Source organism: Schistocerca gregaria, chromosome 3 (genome assembly GCF_023897955.1).
Source record: "Schistocerca gregaria isolate iqSchGreg1 chromosome 3, iqSchGreg1.2, whole genome shotgun sequence".
Classification (NCBI taxonomy): Eukaryota; Metazoa; Arthropoda; class Insecta; order Orthoptera; family Acrididae; genus Schistocerca; species Schistocerca gregaria.
In genome coordinates, this window is record NC_064922.1 from 596,346,863 (window position 1) to 596,374,352 (window position 27,490).

General features: G+C 44.2%; 1 protein-coding gene across 1 annotated transcript in view; it reads left to right on the plus strand.

The window, feature by feature from the left end:
* LOC126355488 (POU domain, class 4, transcription factor 1-like) overlaps positions 1-17,005 on the plus strand; it is an 84,682-nt gene extending 67,677 nt beyond the window's left edge. The window contains exon 5 of the mRNA XM_050005805.1: positions 16,785-17,005. The gene's annotated coding sequence lies outside the window, so the exon portion shown is untranslated. The remainder of the gene's footprint in view (positions 1-16,784) is intronic.
* Positions 17,006-27,490: the final 10,485 nt, after the last annotated feature.

Below are 27,490 nucleotides of genomic sequence, written 5' to 3' on the forward strand. Positions count from 1 at the left end.
TGGCATGCTGTGAAAATTGGATAACTGTGGATCACCAATAAAAGCAAATTTATGGCTGCTTATGACGATTTTCGCGGAACCGGTGTCAAGTTGGAACTGAATGTTGCGCCCATTTAGTCAACGCCTACTAACATTGCTTTATTGATGTAAAAAAGAATATGAAAACACTGTTTTCAAAATAGCGAACCTCAGGTTCAAACTCATCGCCAGTACAAGCAGAGCTCTTGACAGTTCGTCTTTGTTTCGGTAAACAATGCCTTTGACATTGTTTCTGACAATATAAGTACTCCACGTTTTTGTAAAAACGGAACTATCATGGGTCAGGACGCTCTGAACACAAAATTTAACTTTAGGAGGTCCCAAGGATTTTGATTGGCCTCCAGTTCGAGGAGCGGAGCTGTTCTAAGACCTATGGCAGGTTTTGCCGTCCTGTTGACCGTTTTGACTGAGAGGTGAGCCGCCTTGAACGTCCTCTGTGTTAGAGAATTCGCTCGTTTGCTTAGTCTGTTCAAACATTTGAGTAACAGATGAACACTCTGCAAACGTGGGATTACTCAAGCGAATAAAATCACTGCGCACTCCTACGTCTGAAGCATGAAAATGAGCATACAGAGTGATTCTATGATTATGTTACAAATTTTCAAGGATTATGGAGAAGGGTAAATGTCTCAATTTGAGGTAAGGGATCCTGGCCCGGAAATGACCGAGCCGAAAGATACAAGCGAAAATCGTTCTGATACCTCTGGCAGTAGGTGTCTCCTGCAGCAATCTCTTTGCTTTCCACATTCTGAGAAGAGGTTGTATGGGCCAAAATAAGAAAAATTTGTCTATACAGGATAGCGATTTTCTGGAAAACCTGGTATTATCCGAGAATTATATTTTACCTGGAAATATCAAGGAAATCTCAGGGAATTCTTTGTTTGTAACCTTGCACTGATATTTAATTATTCAGTTTTCTAAATCTTAAATGTTTAAATAACCCATTTAGTATTTCAAGGTGTGTTAATTATATGAATAATTATATGAATAATATTCCGTATAAATTATCGATGTTTTAAAAACTGCGGTTAAACTACTGCTTATGGGTAGTTTATCTCAGGTTAGAGGAAAGGGGAAATTCTCAGAGACCTTTTTTTTTTTTTTTTTCAAGTTTGAGTATTCACCCCGCTATTAAACATGGGCTCTAAAATGAGCCTTAAGAGCTATGAGAATTTGTTCAGCCCTGGAGTACAGAGTTTTTATTCATAACAGAATTCTCACACACTTGTAATTTTCGTGATTCTGCAAAACCTCTAGTTTAGCCAACTGTAACGTTATGTGGCTGATCGCAGTGAAATAAGGTGGAGCACGAAAAACCAGCCCCGAGTACAGACTGCTCGCCAATTACACACGATATGTTGACCGCTACGAGCAGAGCAGATAAACATGTAATAATTAGTCAGTGAAGAAACAACAAATAAGCTAATGCAAACATTACCTTCGAAACAATAGATGACGATTGGTAGGCGACAATGAGCAGTCTAGTACTCGGGGCCGATGTTTCGTGCGCCACCCTGTACCACTGAAATAATATTATTCTCTTTACAAAATGTGATACCATGCACTCTATTATGGAACGGGGACTTCATTCGGCTGTAAGTCGGTCTGCCTTCCATAACAATGAACATGCTCTTTCACCTTGGATCAAAAAAAGTCGGAAAATGGCCACTCGTACGCGCCGTGCAGACTTTCTTTGTATGTGTAACAAAAAATCTTGCCTTTTTACAAGTATTTCTTGTGCTGTTTATCGAAAAAGTCAAGCAAGCAGATATGCTGTTTTGTTACCTGAAAAGATGTATGTATTACATACAACGTAATTTTATGTAATTTACATAACTATAAAATACCTTTTAATTACCGGTCATGGACGCTGAATAGAATACGAAAAGAACAAGAAGTTCAGAGTTCTAAAAAGACTTGAAACAGATCTGGAATGGGCGTGAGCAGCGGACGAAACGAAAAACATCTCATTACTGAACTATCGAGGAGCAGTCGGCAGTGGAACTGCGATGAGTGGCCACGCGAAGAAGGACGAGTCCGGCCGAGGGAGACCGAGACCGACGGGAACGGGACCGAGGCTGGAACGAGACCGGCCGACATGCCGTTGCGGGAACGAGGCCGACCGTTTCCCGTTTCCGGGAACTATAAGTAGAAAACCGCGAGCGAAGTGAGCTATGAAAGACCGTTCTTTAGAATTAGTTCATCACTCGTTCCGTTCATCACTCGTTCCGTTCATCACTCGTTCCGTTCATCACTCGTTCCGTTCATCTTGATGAACCGTTCCTTTGGACCCGATAGTTCGTGAACGACCCATCTCTAGTGTGATGCACCCTATTTCCTCTACAATGGCTGCCAGTGACTGCTCTTCCCGGTTCAAAGTATCTGGTTGACTGCGACTGTTGCATAAGTTCATTAATCCGTACGACTGCAGTATCGTGCTATATGTTCTGCATCACGTTGTCCGCCTGCTAAGCTGAGTAGTAACGTGCTTGCCTCCCCTACAGCAGGGTTCGTTTCCCGGCCGGGTTGGAGATTTTCTCCACTCGTGGACTGGGTGTTGTGTTGTCCTCATCATCATTTCATCTTCATCAGCGGCACGCAAGTCGCCCAATGTGGCGTCGACTGAAATAAGACTTGAACTTGGTAGCCGAACTTCCCGAATGGGGCCTTCCAGCCAACAGTGCCATACGAGCATTTCATTTTTGCATGACGTTACACATAAGTAATTAAAACAAGCACATGAACATCTGTTTACTGTAGCATCCACACAAACGTATATCCAGTTCAGATTAAACACCTCTGAGACTGTCCGGGACGAGAACTATGTTCCACAAACGTACAGTCACTTCAAAAGTAAACAGCTGTCTAGTCGAAATCAGTTACCACCTCGCTGCCCAAACTGTGGTGATCACTATCCTCGCGGGGAGTTTAATTGTGGATGGCGGATTTCGGACTGGTGGCAACTCTCTTCCGCATTTTGCTAATCTGAGCGCCAGCTTATGTAGCTGATGCCATCTGACCAAGTACTAGTGAAGGCAGACTCCTGGCTGCCGATGAGAAGCTGCTGGTTGTCGAGAAACCGTCAACTCTTGGCTCCGCTGAAGATGAACTCCGATGAACTTTCGCTGAGTGGCGTGTCATAAAGCCTCACACATTACTACACTGCATCCACGCACTGGCTGGTGCTGTAGGCAATAACGTGCGCCCAGACTACGAGAGGGGTGAGGTCATCATGATGCGCGATTGGCGTGCGAGACGAGGCATGACGAAATAGTGTGGTCGTCCCTAGTGGCACTTGGAGACAACCGCCGACGTCCTCGCCTCAATATAGGCGTGGTGACACGATGCTACCTCAGAACTGCAGACTACCCAGCAGGGGTACTGATGTGAGATACAACAGTATCGTGTGGAACATGTAATCAAGGAACTGCTTACAAAACACAACGGAATTATATCCTAACATCAGACAAATGAATTAGGTTGGTCTAACAGACGATATTGAGTGTACACAAATAAGGGTAACTCGAAAGAGTCACAAGCCTGTTTCACTCATGACAAAGTGTATAGAAACGTTTCAAGATCTTTACTAGAAGACGCTTGTAACAAAACAGCTGACACTGTAATTTGCGGAACTCTACTAACAAGATTTTGAGAAACTGTACTCAGGACAAATCAACGAATTTTCTTCACCTGCCATATATCGTGTTTTTACGGAGAGTGAAAAGAAAATTGAGTTAATATGGAGGCTTTTTTTTCAACCTCCAATTGGTTGCTTTTTGGAAACCGCAGTAAAAATAAAAGATGTTTTGTTTGCAACATTTAGCCACACCTTCCAGCTGCTTCTCTTCATAGTCGCCGCTCCGACTTGGACATTCGTCGTAGCGTGGTTCCAACATCCCTATACGTTCGTCGTAGAAAGCAATTACTTGTGCTTTCCGCCGTTTCCCTACACTGGCCTGCAGCTCATCATCCGTGCCAAAATGCAGTCCTCATAGCCAACGGTCAAGTGAGCGAAGAGATAAAAATCAGAGGGAGCCAAGTTCAGGCTGTACCGTGGGTGATCAAACACTTCCCATCGAAAACGCTGCAAGGAGGAGGACTGCCCCTGCAGTGTTTGGCCGAGAATTGTGGTGTGGGTTGCGAGAAATCAGGCGAAACCTCTCAGCAGGCACCTAACACCTGGCGGAAGACGTCATTTCCTCGGCGTCTTTGCGTGTTCACTGAGCACTCAGAACTGAAAAGCGTTACTTGATGCGATAAATGGGCATACTGGAGACACTGAGTAATACATACGTGCGGAGATTCAGCGGATGTTCACTATTTTCACTGTGGTTTTAATTTCGCGCCTGATCGGGCGTTGAAAAAAAAAAAAAAGAAAACCTCTCGCAGCACTTCACACAGAGGGGTACATTACCCTCCACGTCCTATACCAAGGCAATATCCACAGCCCCTTCTTCTCAGTGCAGAAACCCCCATAACAATTACCCATCCCTCCAGCTTACAGCCCTAGTCCCATATCCTTCCCTTTGATTAAGGCCTCCCCCGCCCCCTGACCCACCAGCGCCCCTTCTTGTTCCTACCTACATTTACATATCCCACTTCCCAGGCCAATGCAACGCCCCCACTCCCACACGCAAAGCAACCCACTCATCTGTCACTATCCTATTTCCCCATCCTTCTTCCCTTCCTTCCTTCCTTCCTTCCTTCCTACCCCCACGGCATTTTCTGGGACTTCGAGGGACTTGCCACATGCATCGTCGTCATTCTCATTATCTCAGCACCAGCTATGCCGTCGCTAACTGTGGTCTGTAGTGAATCTCCAAAAGGAATGATATGATTCCATTTTAATCCTATTATTTTAATCTTTTAACACAAAAACTTCCGTTTATATATTATTATATGGATGAGTAGCACCAATATGTATGGCACCAGCCCCCTCTCAATTTGGGGAAGGAGAGGAATGAAATGACCAATAAGGGAAACAGAAGGTGAGATGTACACACTTCTTCTTGTAATATTCCATCTGAGAATGGAAGAGGAAGATATCGTAATACGTAGTACAGTAAAAGGAATTCTATGCCGCACACTTTACGGTGATTCGCAGGGTAAGGCGTAACTGTGGGCTTTGTTGACAGGCCACTCACCACGCAAGAAACGCACGTATTGTCCAGGAAATTCCACTGTTTCCCTTGTCACAAACTACTTCTAACGGTTCTCTCTTAATATTCTATATTGGTTTTATGCTTTTTGATACTACGTAAAGTAAGAGGTTAGCATTAATTATTTTTAATTATATTAGAAGCAGAGTATCTTATAAGAGGCCAAAATAAATGTTTGTTTCCAATTTAAATGAGCACATGTCTCCCTACAAGATTATCATAACTTGTTTTCATTTAAATACAGTCAGGGCCAAAGTTCACAGATCTGCGACAAATGATATCCCTGAAAGCATTTGAGCTCTCGCAGTATTAACCCATGGAACTATTCAGATTTAAATTAAATAATGTTGTGATCTTCAGTCCAGAGTCTGGTTTGATGCAGTTCTCCATACTATTCTATCCCGTGCAAGCTGCTTCTTCATCTCACAGTACCTACTGAACCTACATCCTTCTGAATCTGTTTAGTGTATTCATCTCGTAGTCTCCCTCTACGATTTTTACCCTCCAGGCTGCCCTCCATTACTAAATTGGTGGTCCCTTGATACCTCAGATCGTGTCCTACCAACCGATCCCTCCTTCTAGTCAAGTTGTATCACAAATTCCTCTTCTCCACAATTCTGTTCAGTACCTCCTTCATTAGTTACGTGATCTATCCATCGAATCTTCAGCATTCTTCTGTAGCACCACATTTCGAAAGCTTCTATTCTCTTTTTGTCTAAACTATTTATCGTCCACGTTTCACCCCCTTACATGCCTACATTCCATACAAACACATTCAGAAACGACTTCCTGACACTTAAATCTATACTCGATGTTAACAAATTTCTCTTCTTTAGAAATGCTTTCCTAGCCATTGCCAGTCTGCATTTTATATCCTCTCTACTTCGACCTTCATCAGTTATTTTGCTCCCCAAATAGCAAAACTTCTTTACTACTTTAAGCGTCTCATTTCATAATCTAATTCCCTCAACATCACCCGACTGAATTCGACTACATTTGCTTTTGTTGATGTTCATCTTATATCCTCCATTCAAGACACTGTCCATTCGCTTCAGCTGCTCTTCCAGGTCCTTTTCTGTCTCTGACAGAATTACAATGTCACGGGGAACCTCAAAGTTTTTATTTCTTCTCCATGGATTTTAATTCCTACTACGAATTTTTCTTTTGTTTCCGTTACTGCTTGCTCAATATACAGATTTAATAACCCTGTCTCACTCCCTTCCCAACCACTGCTTCCCTTTCATGCCTCTCGACTCTTATAACTGCCATCTCGTTTCTGTACAAAGTGGAATTATCCTTTTGCTCCCTGTATTTTACTCCTCCTACCTTCAGAATTGGAAGGAGTACTCCAGCCGAAAGCTTTCTCTAAATTTACAAATGCTACAAACGTAGGTCTGCCTTTCCTTCATTTATTTTCTAAGACAAGTCGTAGGGTCAGCATTGCCTCAAGTGTTCCAACATTTCTACGGAATCCAAACTGATCTTCGCTAAGGTCGGCTTCTACCAGTTTTTCCATTCGTCTGTAAAGAATTCGTGTTAGTATTTTGCAGCCATGGTTTATTAAACACATAGTTCAGCAACACATCGGTCAACACCTGCTTTCTTTGAGATTGGAATTATTACATTCTTCTTGAAGTCTGAGGGTATTTCGCCTGTCTCATACATCTTGCTCATCAGATGAGAGAGTTTTGTCGGGGCTGGCGTTCCCAAGGCTATCAGTAGTTCTAATGGAAAGTTGTCAACTCCCCGGGCCTTCCTTCGACTCAGGCCTTTCAGTGCTCTGTCAAACTCTTCACGCAGTATCATATCTCTCACTTCATCTTCATCTACATCCTCTTCCATTTTCATTATATTGTCCTCAAGAACATCGCCTTTGTATAGACCCTCTATATACTCCTTCTACCTTTCTGCTTTCCCTTCTTTGCTTAGAACTGGGTTTCCATCTGAGCTCTAGATATTCATGCAAGTAGGTCTCTTATCTCCAAAGGTCTCTTTAATTTTCCTGTACGCAGTATCTATCTTACCCCTAGCGAGATAAGCCTCTACATCCATACATTTGTCCTCTACCCATGCCTGCGTAGCCATTTTGCACTTCCTGTCGATCTCATTTTTTAGACGTTTGTATTCCTTTTTGCCTGCTTCACTTAATGCATTTTTGTATACTCTTCTTTCATCAATTAAATTGAGTATATCTTCTGTTACCCAAGGATTCCTACTAGCCCTTGTCTTTTTACCTACTTGATCCTCTGCTGCCTTCACTATTTCATCCCTCAAACCTACCCATTCTTCTTCTACTGTATTTCTTTCCCCCATTCCTGTCAATTGTTCCCTTATGCTCTCCCTGAAACTCTGTACAACCTCTGTTTCTACCAGTGTATCCAGGTCCCATCTCCTTAAAGTCCCACCTTTTCGCAGTTTCTTCAGTTTTAATCTACAGTTAATTACCAATAGATTGTGGTCAGAGTCCACATCTGCCCCTAGAAATGTGTTACAATTCAAAAGCTGGTTCCTAAATCTCTGTCTTACCATTGTATAATTTATCTGAAACCTGTCAGTATCTCCAGGCTTCTTCCATATGTACAACCTTTTTATGATTCTTGAACCAAGTTGATTAAGTTGTGGTCTGTGCAAAATTCTACCAGGCAGCTTCCTCTTTCTTTTCTTCCCCCCAAACCCTATTCACCTACTACGTTTCCTTCTCTTCCCTTTCCTACTATCGAATTCCAGTCACCCATGACTATTAAATTTTCGTCTCCTTTCACTATCTGAATAATTTCTTTTATCTCATCATACATTTTTTCAATTTCATCATCATCATCTGCAGAGCTAGTTGGCATATAGACTTGTACGACTGTCGTAGGCGTGGGCTTCGTGTCTATCTTGGCCACAATAATGCGTTCACTATGCTGTTTGTAGTAGCTTACCCGCACTCCTTTTTTTTTTTGTTCATTATTAAACCTACTCCTGCATTACCCCTATTTAATTTTGTATTTATAACCCTGTATTCACCTGACCAAAAGTCCTGTTTATTCTGCCACCGAACTTCGCTAATTCCCACTATATCTAACTTTAACCTATCCATTTCCCTTTTTAAATTTTCTAATCTACCTGCCCGATTAAGGGAGCTGACATTCCATTCTCCGATCCGTAGAGCGCCAGTTTTCTTTCTCCTGGTAACGACATCCTCTTGAATAGTCCCCGCCCGGAGATCCGAAAGGGGGCTATTTTACCTCCGGAATATTTTACCCAAGAGGACGACATCATCATTTATCCATACAGTAAAGCTGCATGCCCTTGGGAAAAATTACGCCTGTAGTTTCCCGTTGCTTTCAGCCGTTCGCAGTGCCAGCACAGCAAGGCCGTTTTGGTTAGTGTTACAAGGCCAGATCAGTCAATCAGCCAGACTGTTGCCCCTGCAACTACTGAAAAGGCTGCTGCCCCTCTTCAGGAACCACACGTTTGTCTGGCCTCTCAACAGATACCCCCCCCCCCTTGTGGTTGCACCTACGGTACGGCTATCTGTATCGTTGAGGCACGCAAGCCTCCCCACCAACGGCAAGGTCTGTGGTTCATGGTGCATGTTTATAGCCAACGAATTCATTTGCATTACTCATTTATATTATGATCAGGACCGCTAAGCATGTTCTTGCTTCATAAACAAGCAGCGAAAATGCGCATCCTATATTAACGTTAACATTTTATCTGAAAAGCTCCAAAGGTGAGCAACGTCATGCACATAAATGGCATGTTTGAAAACTATACCTAATTCTCTGTCTCAAAGTACAGCATCATAGATGCCACATGGTGTTTGCTTACAAGAAGCTAAAACAAAAATCTTTGTATTTTCACATATTTTTACGTGTCACATTTAAGTATTCAGGATAATCATCAATTAAACATTGCGAATGAACCCTACAGAATTTTATACATACTAAATCTATTATTGAGTAACTGACGTAACACAATAACATGAAAAAATTAAAAATTTAGTAGTGGACTTAAGGTCTCTTATCTTCTCTACACTTTCCTACGTTTTCAAATGTTTCAAGACTTCAGTATTCATTTCAACATGATTGATTATATTCTTTATTTAACAACTACAAAATGTTAAATAGTTCTTTATAGATACATGAAAATACCTACTAAAACTTGTCCGTAACTTACATGCTAGACATATAACACATGAAATTTCTTATGCTACAATACAATGTCTTTTGGAATGAATCTCTTTAAATATTTGTAAGGATATAATCCTTTTGTTTTTGCGTTTATATCTTCTACAAGGTATTTCTTTATTCGCCGCTTCTTTCTTGGTCCACGGAACAGAGTATGAAGCATGACAGTACGTTTCGTGGGGTACCACCTCTATGTTGTACACATACCATCTCATAATCCCCGGTTTTTCTGAGAATACTTCTCGGTAACGTGTTAGCAACTGAATGAGATGTTGCCGCTGAGATATTGTTAAAAAATCTGACTCTCGCACTTTACTGTCAATAATTTTTGTCTAGCTAAGTAATTCACCTTGAACTGTGCCTGAGTAATACTCTTCTTGTCCTTTTAAGACGCTGCGTATTTGTAGTATCTGCAGCCCCCCGCATTTAATTTGTATACTTCGGCAATATTTACCTTGTACATTTTCTTTTCGTACTAAGTCCAGTACAGCCCATCTACACTCCTGGAAATTGAAATAAGAACACCGTGAATTCATTGTCCCAGGAAGGGGAAACTTTATTGACACATTCCTGGGGTCAGATACATCACATGATCACTCTGACAGAACCACAGGCACATAGACACAGGCAACAGAGCATTCACAATGTCGGCACTAGTACAGTGTATATCCATCTTTCGCAGCAATGCAGGCTGCTATTCTCCCATGGAGACGATCGTAGAGATGCTGGATGTAGTCTTGTGGAACGGCTTGACATGTCATTTCCACCTGGCGCCTCAGTTGGACCAGCGTTCGTGCTGGACGTGCAGACCGCGTGAGACGACGCTTCATCCAGTCCCAAACATGCTCAATGGGGGACAGATCCGGAGATCTTGCTGGCCAGGGTAGTTGACTTACACCTTCTAGAGCACGTTGGGTGGCACGGGATACATGCGGACGTGCATTGTCCTGTTGGAACAGCAAGTTCCCTTGCCGGTCTAGGAATGGTAGAACGATGGGTTCGATGACGGTTTGGATGTACCGTGCACTATTCAGTGTCCCCTCGACGATCACCAGAGGTGTACGGCCAGTGTAGGAGATCACTCCACACACCATGATGCCGGGTGTGGACCCTGTGTGCCTCGGTCGTATGCAGTCCTGATTGTGGCGCTCACCTGCACGGCGCCAAACACGCATACGACCATCATTGGCACCAAGGCAGAAGCGACTCTCATCGCTGAAGACGACAAGTCTCCATTCGTCCCTCCATTCACGCCAATCGCGACACCACTGGAGGCGGGGTGCACGATGTTGGGGGGTGAGCGGAAGACGGCCTAACGGTGTGCGGGACCGTAGCCCAGCTTCATGGAGACGGTTGCGAATGGTCCTCGCCGATACCCCAGGAGCAACAGTGTCCCTAATTTGCTGGGAAGTGGCGGTGCGGTCCACTACGGCACTGCGTAGGATCCTACGGTCTTGGCGTGCATCCGTGCGTCGCTGCGGTCCGGTCCCAGGTCGACGGGCACATGCACCTTCCGCCGACCACTGGCGACAACATCGATGTACTGTGGAGACCTCACGCCCCACGTGTTGAGAAATTCGGCGGTACGTCCACCCGGCCTCCCGCATGCACACTATACGCCCTCGCTCAAAGTCCGTCAACTGCACATACGGTTCACGTCCATGCTGTCGCGGCATGCTACCAGTGTTAAAGACTGCGATGGAGCTCCGTATGCCACGGCAAACTGGCTGACAGTGACGGCGGCGGTGCACAAATGCTGCGCAGCTAGCGCCATTCGACGGCCAACACCGCGGTTCCTGGTGTGTCCGCTGTGCCGTGCGTGTGATCATTGCTTGTACAGCCCTCTCGCAGTGTCCGGAGCAAGTATGGTGGGTCTGACTCACCGGTGTCAATGTGTTCTTTTTTCCATTTCCAGGAGTGTATTTTCATTCAACATGCTAACATTTCCGCTTGAGAGGTCAATTTGTGCCTTTCTCTCGCTACGAAAGTCGCACCCCAGGATGCAGGCCACTCATAATCCTTTTACCACTAGAAAAGCACATTTTATGGTTTTTTCTGAAGCATAATTCCACCCACATCCGGTATTGAATGGTCTGTGTCTGTGCACAAACGGCTCCAGTAACATGACAGTTTTGTACTGGGTATATAGGCAATTTGCGGTTATGCCTTAGTTTTAAAAAGATCGTAGCTCAGTACATTAATTGTAGCTCCGGTGTCTACAAATACTTCTATGGGAGTGTTATTTATTCGTGCTTTTAATATGGTTTGCACTATCTCTATCTTCTTGTTATCACAGTAATGTGGTTCTGTTAATAAATCCTGTTGCATGGTATTGCCTCCTTGATATCTCAGCAGAATGATATTGTTTTGTAAATGTTTCTGAGATGTGTCCCCGATCCGTCCGTCGACCGACAATTGGGAGCTTATTGCGGTCGATTCTCGTTTGACGGAAGCGAAATGTTATTACTTCCATCACCTGTCATTTCAGCGATCCTCGCCCTACTATTACTATCCGCCCACGGCTGTGGTATTATATTTGCGTTTGGAATCGGATTCCGATTGAAGCCGTGGTAATTGTTATGGTTTACTGTCGGTGGCGGCGGCATTGAACTATGCATCTACTGTATCGGATAGTTGTGATTATTCGGACAATTATTTTGATTAGGCCATTGCGCTTCATTCGTCCTACGCTTGTTATCCTGATTACCGTTACTGTTGTCATATCCTGGATGGTATCGATCTTTACATCGACGATTTTTGCTCTAGGCATCCTCCCATTTCCATTTCTCCTATTCTGTTCGTCATTTACTGTTGTTGTTTCCAAAGTTGGGGTTATTATTCCGGTTCTCATTTTCTCGGCGAAAAGTTCCCGTTTTCCCGGTCACGATTCGTCCTGCATTCCTCTTGTGATAAGTCTATCTCATCTAACACCGATAAATATCTTTCCAGATCGTCTTCTGCAACATTAATTAATTTATCACGAATGTGACCTGGTAAGCGCAGTTTTAGAATACGTATCACATCCAGTGCCGATATGGATTCATCCCAATATATTGTGTTATTAATGTATTTTTCACAGTATTTTCGCAGGGTACCTCGTTTTCAATTGTACACCTGTGGATTATATACTTCCAGCCTAAGGCGTTCTTGTATTGCCTTTGATCAATATCAGTCTAAGAATGCGTTTTCAAATTGTGCAACGCTCCGACAGTTGCCTATAATTTCATTCGCCCACAGGACAGCGTCACCCTGGATATACGCTAATATAAATTGAATCTTTTGTCGTTCGTTCCACGCGCTTGGTAAAACATTTCTGAATCCCTTTATAAATATCACAGGGTGTACCGGTTTTTTTTTACTGCGTTGTAAGTTTCAAACTGACGGTGTTTGATTAGATTTTTGTCAATAGTGTTACTTAATGTAGAAGTTGCCCCCATGTGATTTTGTACTGTTATACTCCTCTGTACATTTAAGTCTATTCTATCCGAGTTCACTACGGGCTCATGTGACCCACAGGTACTGTTTTCTTCATCGTTAGCTAATCTTGGAATTCCTGTTCTACTTTCTTAGCTTGCTCGCATAAATGTTGGTCTGTAGTTTCCTTGCCGGCCGGAGTGGCCGAACGGTTCTAGGCGCTACAGTCTGGAACCGCGCGACCGCTACGGTCGCAGGTTCGAATCCTGCTTCGGGAATGGATGTGTGTGGTGTCCTTAGGTTAGTTAGGTTTAAGTAGTTCTAAGTTCTAGGGGACTGATGACCTCAGAAGTTAAGTCCCATAGTGCTCAGAGCCATTTGAACCATTTTTTTTGTAGTTTCCTTTTGCACTACTTAAAGATTTTCCATACAGCTTGTAAGTTGTTCGACCTCGTCTTTTATAACGGTATGAGCTGTTTGCACATCTTGTGCTATGTTGCTGACTATGTTCGGCAATTCAGTGTATGCTCGTTTTATTGCATTTATCTCCGACTGTACTTTTTCAAACTGCTCATTTACACGCTCTATTAAGGATTTGTCTTTTTCTTTCGTTTCTTCTTCCCGTAACCTGTCCCTTTCTTCCAACTTCCTACGAAATTCCGTAAACGGGTAGGGATCGACGAACATACAGGCGTCGTCGTCAATCTATTCATTGTGATACTGCTGCTTGCTCTAGTAGCGGCTATCTGTTCTGTTACTTCCGTGTGCTGACTAGATCTTCGTGATTCACTTGAAAATAGTTCATCCACGTTACCACTCCTATGATTACTAGTAACATCTACCATCTCCATATCCCGAACCATACCACTGGACATTGTCCTGCATATCTATATCCTGATTCTGTTGTGACTCCATAACGCGTCCAACTTTACCCATATTAACAAGCAATTCACTTTCTATGGATAATCCTTCACAGTATAACTACTTGCTGTCAATACAAGTTCTAATTTACAGTAATATCTCTCAACTCATAGTACTATCACACATACAAACTATGTCCTTTTCCACTATGCACCATGTACCACCTACTATCCTGTACCTTGATACCAAGCCTATGCAGCAAGAATTGATGCTTAGTGGTCCTTACCTTTCCACTTTTCCTTTTGTATGAATATTTCTCCGTCCTCTCAGGATCTATTAAGGTTCTTCTCTGGAACACAAGTTCGTAACGTTTATACATGCAATAAAATTTGTCTTGTATTAATATACATTTACACTTAAGTCAATAGATAGGTATACATAATTACTATTATATTATTGAACCCCAGGTTGGGCACCATTTCTATCGGATCTCTTTTAATATTCTGTATTGGTTTTATGCTTTTTGATGCTACGTAAGATAACAGGTTAGCATTAATTATTCTCTTTACGTTGGTGAGACCGTTAGAAGCAGAGTATCTTGTAGGAGGCGAAAATAATTGTTTGTTTTCAATTTAAATGAGCGATAGGCTACCTACAAGATTATCATAACTGGTTTTCATATAACTACAGTCAAGGCCAAAGTTCACAGACCTACAACAAATGGTATCTCTGCAAGTATTTGAACTCTCGCAAAATTAACTCATGGAACTATACAGATTTAAATTAAATAATGTCTTAAAATGATTTTATCACTTCTGCTCTTGTGGAAAGCTGTAAAAAAAGTTAACATTAAGTCCGCCGCGAAATGGTGGCCAATTGTTGCTAGTCAGCGATGAATGCTTTCGGCTTCTTGATAGCTGAAAAATACTAATTATTCTCTCTTTTCAATTAAAACGATACGATTAGTCGCGGGCATGTTCTTGAAATAATACAATGAACTCACTGTTACACATATAATTCCACCAGTAACCTGAGACACACCTTTTCTATCGTCTAGTCGAAAGAACAAAAGAAACATCTGATAGCGTTCAACGCTACACACAATCTCCATCTACCCACCGAGCGAGGTGGCGCAGTGGTTAGCACACTGGAGTCGCATTCGGGAGGACGACGGTTCAATCCCGTCTACGGCCATCCTGATTTGGGTTACCCCTGATTTCCCTAAATCGTTTCAGGCAAATGCCGGGATGGTTCCCATGAAAGGGCACGGCCGATTTCCTTCCCAATCCTTCCCTAACCCGAGCTTGCGCTCCGTCTCTAATAACCTCGATGTCGACGGGACGTTAAACACTAACCACCACCACCACCACATCTATCTACCAATACTAACATGAGAATCAGAAACAGCAGAAGAGCGAGGAATAACTTATCTTTTCCATTTTCTACAGTTAAACAAAGATATAAATGTTTTATTTCACCGTATTATTTACTGCGATATTGCTAATTATTGTTATTGTCTATCCGTACCGTAGTATCGACGTTATACACTCCTGCAAATGGAAAAAAGAACACATTGACACCGGTGTGTCAGACCCACCATACTTGCTCCGGACACTGCGAGAGGGCTGTACAAGCAATGATCACACGCACGGCACAGCGGACACACCAGGAACCGCGGTGTTGGCCGTCGAATGGCACTAGCTGCGCAGCATTTGTGCACCGCCGCCGTCACTGTCAGCCAGTTTGCCGTGGCATACGGAGCTCCATCGCAGTCTTTAACACTGATAGCATGCCGCGACAGCGTGGACGTGAACCGTATGTGCAGTTGACGGACTTTGAGCGAGGGCGTAGAGTGGGCATGCGGGAGGCCGGGTGGACGTACCGCCGAATTTCTCAACACGTGGGGCGTGAGGTCTCCACAGTACATCGATGTTGTCGCCAGTGGTCGGCGGAAGGTGCAAGTGCCCGTCGACCTTGGACCAGACCGCAGCGACGCACGGATGCACGCCAAGACCGTAGGATCCTACGCAGTGCCGTAGGGGACCGCACCGCCACTTCCCAGCAAATTAGGGACGCTGTTGCTCCTGGGGTATCGGCGAGGACCATTCGCAACCGTCTCCATGAAGCTGGGCTACGGTCCCGCACACCGTTAGGCCGTCTTCCGCTCACGCCCCAACATCGTGCAGCCCGCCTCCAGTGGTGTCGCGACAGGCGTGAATGGAGGGACAAATGGAGACGTGTCGTCTTCAGCGATGAGAGTCGCTTCTGCCTTAGTGCCAATGATGGTCGTATGCGTGTTTGGCGCCGTGCAGGTGAGCGCCACAATCAGGACTGCATACGACCGAGGCACACAGGGCCAACACCCGGCGTCATGGTGTGGGGAGCGATCTCCTACACTGGCCGTACACCTCTGGTGATCGTCGAGGGGACACTGAATAGTGCACGGTACATCCAAACCGTCATCGAACCCATCGTTCTACCATTCCTAGACCGGCAAAGGAACTTGCTGTTCCAACAGGACAATGCACGTCCGCATGTATCCCGTGCCACCCAACGTGCTCTAGAAGGTGTAAGTCAACTACCCTGGCCAGCAAGATCTCCAGATCTGTCCCCCATTGAGCATGTTTGGGACTGGATGAAGCGTCGTCTCACGCGGTCTGCACGTCCAGCACGAACGCTGGTCCAACTGAGGCGCCAGGTGGAAATGACATGGCAAGCCGTTCCACAGGACTACATCCAGCATCTCTACGATCTTCTCCATAGGAGAATAGCAGCGTGCATTGCAGCGAAAGGTGGATATACACTGTACTAGTGCCGACATTGTGCATGCTCTGTTGCCTGTGTCTATGTGCCTGTGGTTCTGTCAGAGTGATCATGTGATGTATCTGACCCCAGGAATGTGTCAATAAAGTTTCCCCTTCCTGGGACAATGAATTCACGGTGTTCTTATTTCAATTTCCAGGAGTGTATTTTTTGTAACTAATTTTATATTTTTTTCACAACTGACTTTCAGTCTGGCCTGTTTGGTGTTATTCAATATTTTTATACGCACTTCACACGCATTATTCTTAAACATCGCAAAAGGGACACTACATATTCTCACCAATGACTGTATAAAAAATTGTCTCTTTTTCAGCATAAAAGAAGAGATATTCTCAAACGAACTTGTTCCTGACGCTGTCAAGAAGAGGATCACCCAAGCTTCGGACGTTGGTTTGACATCGGGAAAATGTAAACAGTTCCCATGCAGTGAGGTGGAGCGCTAAACCGGCGCCGCAAATCATACCAGAGAAAGCATCACAAAAGAAGCATTACTGTATAAATTCAGTCCTTATGTATTTCAAATAAAATGTTCATTATTAACTGACAGTACAAAATATATTATTTTATTTCCCCCCTCCCTCCCACCCTCTCTCTCTCTCTCTCTCTCTCTCTCTCTCTCTCTCTCTCTCTCTCTCTCTCTCTTCCTGTGTGTGTGTGTGTGTGTGTGTGTGTGTGTGTGTGTGTGTGTGTGTGTGTGTGTGTGTTTATATTTGTATATTAGTTCTGCACATTACTGTCGAGATTGTAAGCATTCACTTATTTATCTCATTCTAAGGCTGCCTATTACCTATAATTTACAAACAAGGTGTATTGATACTTATACAAATTATGCAAAACACATTAATACTTAATTTTATCTTACACAACACTACTTCCAGTCACCATGACCATTTCTCCCATTAATAACAATAAAAATATTTTTAAAATACTATTCTCCTATGATTAAAAACTACATCTACTACCAAATCGATATCAATTACAATCATAATAACTTCAGTTTTTGTCTGTCACATTCCACAATGCGTTCCATGCTCCCTGATCCATAGGCATGCCCTGCTGGTTCTTTGAGCTCTTGGGTGGTGTTAGGGTGTATCTGCCTCTTCCATTGTTTGTTGGCTCCCTGGTTACAGGGAAGGATTTCCCTGTTCCAAGAGAATGTCATTGTTGCTGGTAAGGGGCGCAGCCAAAGCCGATCCAAGTTACCCCGTCTCTAGTTCGTTGGATGGCGAGACACGGCCCACGGCTGGGTTTCCCTCTGGCCTTGTTACGAAGGCTGCGCATACAGTGTTGGCAGTTCTTATGCCGCAACCGCAGACCTCAGTTGCCTTCACTGCGTTGCTTCTCGAACTTTGGTCACAGCCTCTGCCTCTGGTAGTGTAGTAGACGCCGGTTGACTGATAAGATCACGCGCTGCCCAAGCCTTTCTTGAAACAGCGCCAGCAATGTTGTCCAAGGTGTGCCACTCTGTCTCGCAATGCAGTACCTCCTTGACATCGAGTCTTCCGTGCCGATTCAGTTGGTCAGTATCAGCACTTTGGCATACAGCGGACAAGTTCTGACGTACCGTCTTCTCCACAGGCACATTAGGAGGTCTGTCTTCTATCAGTTCGATGCCAGCAGGTGGCATAGGGCCCATGACCAGTGTGTTAGGCCTGTTGAGGGATTCATGTGACTCATTCCTGGTCTCTGTTTTATATTTGGCAAAAAGCCATAGGTGCGCCTCACTGTTTGGGCATCATCCGTTTCTGCCACAGGTGGGAGATCTGATCAGGATTTCATGATATATTTCCTTCTTCAGCCACTACATTGTCGCTTTCTGCCGTATCTGGAGATCAAGTGGACATACTCTTAGTATTACTCGCAACGCCTAAACTGACGTAGTGCAAAAACCTCCTGTCAAACGAAGGAGTATTCCACGTGGCGCCCTGTTAAGTATCTGTGCTGGTGTTACAAGCAGAAGTCTTTGGACCAAAGCATTCGCACAGTATCCCATGACCGTAGTTAAGATAGTGTCATCATACGTTCTAATTGTTTGCATCGGCAGCTTATTATCAAAATAATATCATAGAATCAAAAGCATTCCAGTAAGCACGAGTCCGCAAATGAGCTGTCTGCGAGATAATTGCGATTGTTTGCTTACGAGGCGCACCAGGCGTCAGTATGAAATATTGTCCTAGTTAGTACAAATGGACAGTGTTGGAAAAAATACAGCACCTTCATAAAATGTGTTCAGTGGTATCTGGGTTAAATACGTGCATAGTAAGGGATTGTAGTGTTAGTGGATTATGTTTGATGGTCAAAGTCGATGAGTAGGTGCTCAGAGGATCTAACTGTACACTCTCTCTTTTGATTCTGCAGGCTGTAACTGTGGTGAGTTTAGAAATGAACAGTGTTTGGTAGATTCAGTCTAGGGGAGAATCATACCCCACCCAGCCGGCCGGTATGGCTGAGCGGTACTAGGCGCGTCAGTCTGGAACCGCGTGGCCGCTACGGTCGCAGGTTCGAATCCTGCCTCGGGCATGGATGTGTGTAAAGTCCTTACTTTAGTTAGGTTTAAGTAGTTCTAAGTTCTAGGGGACTGACCTCAGATATTACGCCCCATAGTGCTCGGAGCCATTTGAACCATACCCCACTGACAGGTATATACTCTTGAACAGTTTCAGTCACTTCGCATGGTGGGCCTTCAGAACCTGATTAGCGTATCGACAGACTACAGTAGATGTTGGGCACAGTGTATCAGTGATGTATCGCTGCTTTCAATAGTTCGTGGAACATTTCCACATCTGTAGACAAGATGCTTTATATCTGTGAAATACAGATACACATCAAGATTGACACTCTGAGTGAGCAGTGGTGGCCGGATGAACATAAACCAAGGTTGAAACCCGGGCACATGTTGCATCAGCTGCGGCATCAGGGGCCACTGCGAGCCGTCTGCTTGCAGCACGATTAAAATCACGTGCGCCTCTAGCCAGATTACCATTGACACTATAACACCGTCAAATGGCGGCTACTCTGGTGTTCAAAATGGTTCAAATGGCTCTAAGCACTATGGGACTTAACATCTGAGGTCATCAATCCCCTAGACTTATAACTACCTGAACCTAACTAACCTAAAGACATGACACACATCCATGCCCGAGGGAGGATTCGAACCTGCGACCGTAGCAGCAGCGCGGTTCCGGACAAAAGCGCCTAGAACCACTCGGTCACAGCGTCCGGCTACTTTGGTGTCGTGAAATATTTGACTCGAGAGTGTAATGACCCTCTGTTGCCTTCAGTGATGCCAGTATGTGAGTCATGGATGCACACGTGTACGGCACATACGTGGCGAGCAACCTGTTCCAGAGTGCATTCGGTCAGGATACATAGGTCATAGGAAGATAGATACTGCCTACAGGAAAATTAGAGAGACCTTTGGAGGTAAGACAACCTCTTGCATGAATATCAAGAGCTCAGATGGAAACCCAGTTCTAAGCAAAGAATGGAAAGCAGAAAGGTGGAAGGAGTATATAGAGTGTCTATACAAGGGCGATGTACTTGAGGACAATATTATGGAAATGGAAGAGGATGTAGATGAAGATGAAATGGGAGATACGATACTGCGTGAAGAGTTTGACAGAGCACTGAACGACCTGAGTCGAAACAAGGCCCCGGGAGTAGACAACATTCCATTAGAACTACTGACAGCCTTGGGAGAGTCAGTCCTGACAAAACTCTACCATCTGATGAGCAATATGTATGAAACTTGCGAAATACCCTCAGAGTTCAAGAAGAATATAATAATTCCAATTCCAAAGAAAGCAGGTGTTGACAGATGTGAAAATTACCGAACTATCACTTTAATAAGTCACAGCTGCAAAATACTAACGCGAATTCTTTACAGACGAATGGAAAAACTATTAGAAGCCGACCTCGGGGAAGATCAGATTGAATGCCGTAGATATGTTGGAACACGTGAGGCAATACTGACCCTACGACTTATCTTAGAAGCTAGATTAAGGAAGGGCAAACCTACGTTTCTAGCATTTGTAGACTTGGAGAAAGCTTTTGACAATGTTAACTGGAATACTCCCTTTAAAAATTCTGAAGGTGGCAGGGGTAAAATACAGTGAGCGAAAGGCTATTTACAATTTGTACAGAAAGCAGATGGCAGTTATAAGAGTCGAGGGACATGAAAGGGAAGCAGTGGTTGGGAAGGGAGTGAGACAGGGTTGTCGTCTCTCCCCGATGTTATTCAATCTGAATATTGAGCAAGCAGTAAAGGAAACAAAAGAAGAGTTCAGAGTACGTATTAAAATAAATAGAGAAGGAATAAAAACATTGAGGTTCGCTGATGACATCGTAATTCTGTCAGAGACAGCACAGGACGTGGAAGAGCAGTCGAACGGAATTGACAGTGTCTTGAAAGGAGGGTATAAGATGAACATCTAGAAAAGCAAAACGACGATGATGGAATGTAGTCGAATTAAGTTGGGTGATGCTGAGGGAATTAGATTAGAAAATGACACACTTAAAGTAGTAAAGTAGTTTTGCTATTTGAGGAGCAAAATAACTGATGATGGTCGAAGTAGAGAGGATATAATGTAAGATGGGAAGAACTATGCCCCTTACATGAAGTGATTAAAGATCACCTAACTCACGTTGAGCGAACAGTAGGGCTGAACAAAAATGACTGACAAGGAACAATACATCTTGTAGAGGGTATAGTATGGACGTATTGGAATAATTAATGTCGGGTGATGGTTTTAAAGTAATTCAAATGACATGAAAACCTTGTGGAAACGCGTGGATTTACTGGAGGCTAGTTTATCCCAGGGAAGTATTCGAGTTGACCGTGGCCAGCTGGGGAGCGGCGAAGGGAAGCGACAATAGGTAGCTTAGGGGGGCTCAAGCTCTGAGAAAGCGGTAACGAGGCGCGGCCTCCAGCTGCCTTAAGATGAGTGACAGTGAGTGGGTGGTTGACTCCATGCTGGTGTACCGGGAAGCAGACGGAGAACTTGTACGCCTGTTGATAAATGTCCGTCGTCCCGTTTTCAGTGAAACATGCGAGAAAGCCGTCCAAAGCTACGGTGGAGTGGTCAACAGAGGCGAAAATATGCATGTTCGTGACTATAGCAACCTCACGCTGAATTCACGGTCCGCAGAGTCTGAAGCAAATCAGGTGAAGAGCGACAGAATGAAATACGCCGGCCTCCGATTTGAGCATAGGACCGAGGAATTTGAAGTACTCTCCTGGGCGTCAGAATTCCGGAAAAATTGGTGTTTTGTGCAGACGCTAACCTTGATAGGTGGCCTGGGAAGAGCTAAATAGCAGAAGTTGGGAGGAAGGAAATTTTGTGGGAATTTGTTCACTTCCCAGATCAGGCACTGGTCGGCGCTGGGAAGCGATGCATAATTAACGCGACTTGCGCTGCAATTGGCGTAAGTGATTTTGCTGGAGGGGAAACCGAGGCGAAGAGTGGACTGAGAGAAGTCCCCCGTAGTGGTCTTCCGTTCCCAGCGTGCCTAGAGTGCAGACGTGGCGTTCTTGACTCAGCTTGCCTGAGAAAGAGTGAGCATGTCTGCAGTTTAGGACTTAGCAAATGGAACGATTGAGCTTGGAGATAGGAAGTTTTGGTTCAGCTATGTGCTGAGCAAGATAGCTAGGAGTGAATAGACGAGCGCAGCCTTGCAGCACCACGAGGCCGGCCGGCGTCCGCACAGCGACGCCGCTCCGCCACGCTGTATTCGGTGATATTGCGCCCGTTCCGGCCACTGATTAATTTGTTGGATCACGTCAACGAAGTTTCCTCGAAGGTTTCATGGGCCGTATATTGTAGAATTCTTCTCGCACTTCGCATTACGCTTGGGTCAGTCGACAGGAATTACTTTTGAGTTATTGCACTTTACTTGACGCAAATGCAGTTTATTACCACTGGCTGATAGGAGAGTTTTGTAATGTGATGATTGAAGGTCGGGACTTAAAATAAATTTGTGCTCATCGACTGCATCTGTTTTCAATCAAGTAGTTGAAATCCCAAGTCACTTTCTTAATTAATTTTATGTTCAACATTTGCATCTGGTGCTCAATACCTGAATATAACATCAATGTACACCCATTTTTAATTAAAAGTGATCAATTCTGAATCAATTAATGTCAACACTGCAACCGCAGTTCAGTCAGGAATCACAGGGCCATATTGCTTTTTTTCGCGTTATCCGATATTGCAGCAGTTTTGCTCTCTCTGTTGATCTGTTAGTCAATTAGCTGGGGGGAACACACGCCGAAACCAGATAAATGACGGGTGGGGTGTTACGTATGGCTGACGCATGCCAGGATACGATACTTTGGGATTTACTACGAAGTAGTCTTGAATAAGGAAATTTTTCCACGTGAACCATTGTTTAGCCATTTTTAATTGAAAAACGGGTAGCATTAGTTACAATAAGTTACATTGTCTTCTTCATGTACTGTCCTTTTAATTTGACGTTTATAGGTGACTATGCATTGTATTTGTATGTATTTGTGAGTTTTTGGAGTTCTTATGATGTGCAGTGCCGTAATCAGCCGATGCTGAGCACATAGAACACAATTATTGGTACTATCCCTTTTGGGGGATTTCTTCATGAACTGTTTGTCGAGTCACTGCTCACACCCACTGTATCAATTTGTGTCCTGATATATGTTTTGCGTTATCTAATTACTGAGTGTAAGGGGTACCTGGGTTTTGGGTTTTCGTGTAACATAAAAATGCAAATGATAACGAGGAGAAAAGCCAAGACAACGGCAGAATGTAATCAGACTGTTACTCGGGAGAACATGGGTTATAGTAGGGAAAGCTCTATCGGTGAGCATGACGAACGCGATTTGCAACTTCCTGTAACAGCGTCTCACGACTGGTTTAGTCCGCTGAATAGCAAGGACGTTGATTCAGGCAGTGATACTGAGGGCTCTGGGGACGCAGGGAGTACAGGATTAATCCATAAGTATGGAAGATCCAGCCTAAGAAGCCAGAGTGTGTTGGAACAAAACGGTATCCGACCATTATAAAACGATTCATTCACAAGTGATCCGACGGGGGCGCGAAGACGGTACTTCATCAGAACAGAGGAGAAGAGTCGCATTTTCAACCACAAAAGAACGAGGATCAAAACGCGGCTACTCTCAAAAACACTCTCAAAACCATTACGGACCTGTTGCAACAGATGCAAATGGTGAACTTAGAGCAGAGCGCCAACTTTAATCCCGAAATTCAAAAGGCGAATTCGGAGCTGAAAGAGCAGAGCGCCAAACTTAATGCCGAAATAAAAAAGGCGAATTCGGAGTTGAAAGAGCAAGTAAAAGAGGAGGTAAAGAATCTCGGGGTCAAAATAGAGAAAGAGATTGCCACCATCAAACGAACGGCAATTGAAGCTAAATTAATTGCGAAAGGTGCAAGGAAAATAGCGAGAGAAACTCGGGACTCTACGAAAAGCACGGCAAAAGTAGGAAGGGTCATGTTATCAAGGCTACAAAACCGGATAAAACGTGTCGAAGAAAAGCAACAGGAGCAACCAGACATAACGCCTAACGTGATGTTGAAATAGGAGGTGGCGACATTCAAAAGAAATTTAGAGGACGAGGTAAAACGTCTCATTACAGAGACATCAGGAAAGGAGAAGGGTGCAATTGCTGCGTCGACTGAACCGTCACTTGCCATAACACAGATAACCGCTTCAAGGTGGGACAAAGTTGACACTATAAACAACGGGAGCCACGCCTTCAATCACAGCTCTGAGGCAACGACCGAGGTAAACACGGACGGCGCGCAGCAGTCCAGTGAGCACAATTGCTGTCGGCTGATTAGATGCACCGAACAACTGTCGAACATACAGAGGGGGAGAGATGACGTTAGCGTGTCGGAACCAATTAGTCCACGTCCCGAAGTTCATACTAATCGTAAGAACAGGCGAAATGATAACTGGAATGATGACCTGTTTGACTACAAGCATTTTGTATCAGTCCGAAAGTTCCATCACTACAAGGATGAAGGTAATAGCTTGCATCCAAAAACTTTTATGGGACAATTCGAGTTATCTTTGCCTCTACACTGGCCATTGATGTACCAGCTGGATTTTGTGTGCTCCCATATGGAGGGCTCGGCCACTGAGTACATGAGAAATGTAGCGCAGACGAGCGTCTCGTTCGCAGAATTCAAGAATGCCTTCTTGGGCAAGTATTGGTCTAAAGAAACCCAAGAAAGGATCAAACAAGAAATTATGATGTCCAGAGATATGGAAGGGGCAGGGTACCGGAGTCCGGTCAAATTTTTTGAAAATATGACAAAAAGGAACCAGTACCTAGACAACCCATGTAGCGGTGCGGAAATCATCGGATTATGCCACATGAAACTTCCCATCTCGTATCAACAATCACTTGCCGATCGTTGTGATAGCGATACTGAGGTATTTAGGGGCATTCTGCGCGAACTGGATTTCGCATTTCAAGAAGAACAGGCGCGGGAGAAACGCCGACAGCGTGAACAAAATAACAACCGTCGCAATAATGGACACCAGTGGGATAGTAGGCCAGCACCGAACTACGAGTACAACGGTCACAATCAAAATAAGAGTAATGGCAACTCGAAAAGAAGGTACACGGAAGAAGAGCGACACTCTCCGGTGCAACATAGTAAATCACAAAGGACCTGGTGTGAATCAGCAATTGGGAAGGAACAGGAATTATGGTTACCAAAATAACAACCAGGAAGAGGTCGAAGTCCGCCCTCCGAAGACTGGTCCATCCCACCTTAACGGAAAGGATTACGAATGACTAGATCAGAGCGCGGACAGGAGTTGCAAAAGGTCCGTAACCTCGGAAATAGTCAGTAACATAAACATTGTCGAATACGAGGATTTCACCGAGTTACTCCTCGAAGAAAAGGAAGCGCAACAAAATAAAGAAATATACCCAGTAGTCAAAATCAAAATAGGTGACTTAACGGTGGCCGCTATAATTGATAGTGGAAGCCAGCTTTCAGCGATCTCAGAAGAGGTATTTAAGACATGTAAGAATGTGCTGAACCCACCAACTCTTTCCACACAAAAGACGAAGGTCAGGGGTACATTACTTGGAAAGAGTATAGAAATATCTCAACAGACACGTTTACAATTCGAATGTCAGGGACATCAGTTGACTGCTAATCTTTTTGTCATTCCTAAACTGTCCACCGATATTATCATTAGTATGGATTTCCTATCAATGAACAAAGCCATAATCGATTTGGGTCGAGGAGAAGTCACATTAGGAGAGGGTGGCAAAATCCATCTTCGTTTCGATGAACAGGCAATCCCAGGGCAGGTACAAAAGAGCTGTCTCAGGCTACAGTTTCCAAACCAGGAGGAGTCAACACGTGAAGCCGACGGCGGACAGGGCAATCGAGATAGTACTTCGAAAGAAGCACAGAAATACATAAGGAAATAAGCGAGAAATTGCATGGCATGAAGGTCATAAGGGACGCAGACAAAGAAGGGTTAGACAATGTGCTAAGAAGGAATATTGAAATTTTTCTTCCCAAGACAGGCTTCATAGGGGGCTATCAATATAAATTTGACATAAAGAGGTACTAACCGTTTCGAGTACCGCCGTACCCGATTCCGTGGTCGTACCGAGATCGTGTTTTTATCGAACTACAGAGGATGCAGAGGGAGGATGTGATAGAGACAGCAAAGTCACAATGTAACAGCCCCCTCAGGATCGTTGACAAAAGGAACGGGAAAATTCTACTTGTATTAGATTCCCGGCAGATCAATACGATCATAGTTCCGGAAACCGACAGACCGGAGAGGCTCGATGAGTTGCTGCAGAAATTCCATGGAGTTTCGGTGTGTGCTCTCTGGATTTGAAATCCAGCTTCTGGCAAATCGAGTTGGATCCAGAATGTAGAAGGTACACGGCGTTCATCGCATTTGGTAGATGCTATCAATTTAAGAGACTCCCCTTTGTGAATCTCACAACAATCTCCAAATTAAGAAAACATGGGGTGGCGGTAAATATAAAAAGTCCTGTTTTGGAGGAAGACAAGTACATCTTTTGGGTCATGTCATCTCAGGGGAAGGAATTATGCCAGACCCAGAGCAGATGAGGGCAATCGCAGAATTTGCAACGCCTACCACATGAACCATGAACCATGGACCTTGTCTTTGGTGGGGAGGCTTGCGTGCCTCAGCGATACAGATGGCCGTACCGTAGGTGCAACCACAACGGAGGGGTATCTGTTGAGAGGCCAGACAAACGTGTGGTTCCTGATGAGGGGCAGCAGCCTTTTCAGTAGTTGCAGGGGCAACAGTCTGGATGATTGACTGATCTGGCCTTGCAACATTAACCAAAACGGCCTTGCTGTGCTGGTACTGCGAACGGCTGAAAGCAAGGGGAAACTACAGCCGTAATTTTTCCCGAGGACATGCAGCTTTACTGTATGATTAAATGATGATGGCATCCTCTTGGGTAAAATATTCCGGAGGTAAAATAGTCCCCCATTCGGATTTCCGGGCGGGGACTACTCAGGAGGATGTCGTTATCAGGAGAAAGAAAACTGGCGTTCTACGGATCGGAGCGTGGAATGTCAGATCCCTTAATCGGGCAGGTAGGTTAGAAAATTTAAAAAGGGAAATGGATAGGTTAAAGTTAGATATAGTGGGAATTAGTGAAGTTCGGTGGCAGGAGGAACTTCTGGTCAGGTGACTACAGGTTTATAAACACAAAATCAAATAGGGGTAGTGCAGGAGTAGGTTTAATAATGAATAGGAAAATAGGAATGCGGGTAAGCTACTACAAACAGCATAGTGAACGCATTATTGTGGCCAAGATAGATACGAAGCCCACACCTACTACAGTAGTACAAGTTTATATGCCAACTAGCTCTGCAGATGACGAAGAAATTGAAGAAATGTACGATGAAATAAAAGAAATTATTCAGATAGTGAAGGGAGACGAAAATTTAATAGTAATGGGTGACTGGAATTCGAGTGTAGGAAAAGGGAGAGAAGGAAACATAG